The following is a 3,300-nucleotide window of genomic DNA, read 5'->3' as shown; positions in this document are numbered from 1 at the left end:
TTTCATTTATATATAATTTTCTTTTCACTTATTTTAAATAATTTTAAACCTACTTTAATTTAACTTTTTGAATCTTATTACCTCACTATGTCAAAATATTTTTAGTTGTTCTTGTATCTTTTTAGACCTGATGAAGTTCTACAAAGTCGGGCGAAACGTCAGCAAATTAAAAGTGGTTAACTATGTTCTCTTTTGATCGAACCCCTGACCATCTTATTCATTATTCTAAAAATTATTGAAGATCAACAATGAGTACTTTAAGTCTGACAAATGTACAACAGTAGGTAACTGGTAGCTCACAACTACAAATGCTATTGTTGCAAGAAGGTATTGCAACCAGAACTCCCAATTTAATCCCATAACCCATTGCTCAAAGAATTTATTAAAAATTTAAAGTCGTCAAAAAATAATTTTGCCATAAAGATGTAAAAATGCATACCGCACTTTCTCAAATCTTAAAAACTCTAAATAAATTTAATTAGTAAAAATTTGGAAAAAACATTTCGTCTATTACTTTGGGAATTCATCTCTTTAGAACAATTACAAAGGTATTTTTAAATATACAATAACATATATTGGCTAAAAAACAGTGTGACTACACTTAATTCTAACTTTTTTTAAAATTGACTATAAATAATTTTATATGAGGAGAAGATGGTTGGAGGTGCGGTCAGTTAATCACACAAATAAGTTAAGAGAACTTATTTAATAGTGCCAACGTTTCGGCCATAGTTTCTAGCCTTCATCAGGGCTACTAGTAGCAGAATCTAAGCCACTTAGATTGCCGATCTTCTACTAGTAGCAGAATCTAAGCCACTTAGATTGCCGATCTTCTACTAGTAGCCCTGATGAAGGGAAGAAATTATGACCAAAACGTTGGCACTGTTAAATATTTATTTACTGACCGCACCCCACATCCATCTTCTCCTCATATATATTTTCTAAGGTTAACTATCTTCTCATCGTTATGAATAATTTTGGATACAGAGAAGAAAGAAAGAAAATTTTTAAAAACTAACTGACTCGATACTTCACAACTTTTTTATACATAAATAAAAAAAAAAAAGAAAAAAAAAAAGTAGTTACAAAATATCTCTACTATAATATTGGATTAGATTGGTGAAGTAAATGTCAGTTAAGATGGCAGTAAAAAAAAGGGTTCCAAACGAGGGAAGGGCGAGTACATGAAAAAAATAAGATTCCAAAAGATTCTGGAGTTTTATAACTGGAATTAATAGAGATAAGAGTTAAGAAAACAAGACGAAAAATCAAAATAATAAAATTTTAATTAATTTTAGAAATATAGGTGTGTCAAGGACATTTAGGCGTGTAAAGGATAATAATAAACGCGCATGCGTAAGCCTAAAATAATTGTTTATATTTTATTGCATAAAAGAAAAGAAAATTGGCATAAAAAAAGAGCAATTTCATGTATTATTATGCTTACTCGCCATTTTGACTGAGAGTAGATAATTAGCCATCTTTCAAGGGCAATGGTTTTCGTTTCAGAATAAAACGTTTGAGGCGGACGAGTCCTTTTGGAAAAGAAGGTGCGTCAAGGATATGTTTGTGGATGCGTGAGCAAAAAATAGGATAAGGAATTTGATTAAATTGTTACTCATCGGTCTGACGCCAATTAACAACTGGAGGGCCGAGAGGGACACGAATGTATTGGGATTGCAAAGATTTATCTCCTATTACAGTTTATGTCAATATGTAATATTATTATTATGTTACATACATTTGTCTGAAATGTTTTTTTAATATCTTTATTGAAATTACAACTGTATATTATATAATACATTCAGTATATTTGATCTTAGTTAAAATGGAGTGTTACAGACGTGGAGAGAAACTACCGATTGGTAGCACTCTAAGTCTGAAATTTAAAATAAAACATTTTTAGACATACGTCTTTGTAAGACCAAGTAGTCTACCAATATGTATTTGCACCGAAAAATGGATAAAAAAAAATTAAAAAATGTAGTTACGTCCATGTATACAAAGCCTTCTAGCATTCGGCAGGATTAGAAAAGCTGTTTTTAAAACATAGTTCAACGTAGTATCAAATAATATACGTTCTTAGAGACATAATACGGATTAACGATCTTGTTTTTCATTCTTAACAAGACATAATTTGTTCAATAATGAGATAAGCAGTTATTTTATATTTTGATAATTACTTTTCCTTCTTGAAAACATGAAAGAATCCCGAAATACCAAGAAAACCAGTTTTTCGTAGAGTCCACGGAAAGTAGTTGGATTTATTGATATTAGCTCTAAAATATGGAAATAAAATAGAACCAAATAAATATTTATTTTTTCATATTAATTATTAGTAGGATTTTCAATTAAACTACATATTTTGCTTTCTTATGATTTTTTTCTTTAGTTTTATAACAATTACGAATATAAAAATATTAACTCTAAACGAGGTGTAGATAGTTGACCGTAGATAAATGATTGGAGAAGTTTGTCGGGAGGGTGCGGTCAGCAAAGAACAACATAAATAAACAAAACCATATTTATTTATTTTATGCCGACGTTTCGACCTGAGTTTCAGCCCTCATGAAGACTCAGGTCGAAACGTCGGCATAAAATAAATAAATATGGTTTTGTTTATTTATGTTGCTCTTTGCTGACCCCACCCCCCGACAAACTTCTCCAATCATTAACTCTAAACACTTTTTAAATACCAAGGACTATTAAATATGATTCAATACATGTACAAACTCGACAATTTCTTTAATGGATATATTCATTTGTTTATAATTATTGTTTACACTTTATAACAGGCAAACACATACCAACATCGATGACACTGCCTTCAGCGGACCCGGCAAGCTATCTTACAATGCCATACTGGTAAAACAAGGTGTTTTATATTATAGATTTAATAGATATATTATAATTGTTATTTCTTATTTTTTCTAGGTCAGAAAAAAAACACTTTATAACACAGCATACCCAAGCACCGGTATTTTATCACCTTAAGTTAAACCCTTTTTTTTATTTTGTTAAACCCCACAAATCACATTTTTAAAAACGTATTGTAGTGCTAAACTATATAAGATAGGTGATAATAATCGCCTTGTTTTACATCTCCTGAGCTCAGAATAACGATTTTGGTGGTCTATAGAATCATAAGCTTGTTTGTTTGTTTGGTTCTTTAGTGGCGCCAAACTTCATTGGTCATCAACGCCATTTATATTTTATTTAATTTTGCTAATATTCGTTAAATTTTATTTATTTTTAATTTTTTATTTATCTTTTTTTATTTATTTATTTTTTTTTAAAATT

General features: G+C 29.7%; 1 protein-coding gene across 1 annotated transcript in view; it reads left to right on the top strand.

Moving 5' to 3' along the window:
- The window catches only part of LOC106691387 (esterase FE4), a 33,984-nt gene that overhangs the window by 8,206 nt on the left and 22,478 nt on the right, over positions 1-3,300 (top strand). The gene's annotated exons all lie outside the window — the stretch shown is intronic.

Source organism: Halyomorpha halys, unplaced genomic scaffold (genome assembly GCF_000696795.3).
Source record: "Halyomorpha halys isolate HHAL.00 unplaced genomic scaffold, Hhal_1.1 Scaffold2308.1, whole genome shotgun sequence".
NCBI lineage: Eukaryota > Metazoa > Arthropoda > Insecta > Hemiptera > Pentatomidae > Halyomorpha > Halyomorpha halys.
The sequence above is the reverse complement of the archived record's forward strand: the minus strand, read 5'-3'. Positions and strand labels throughout refer to the sequence as shown.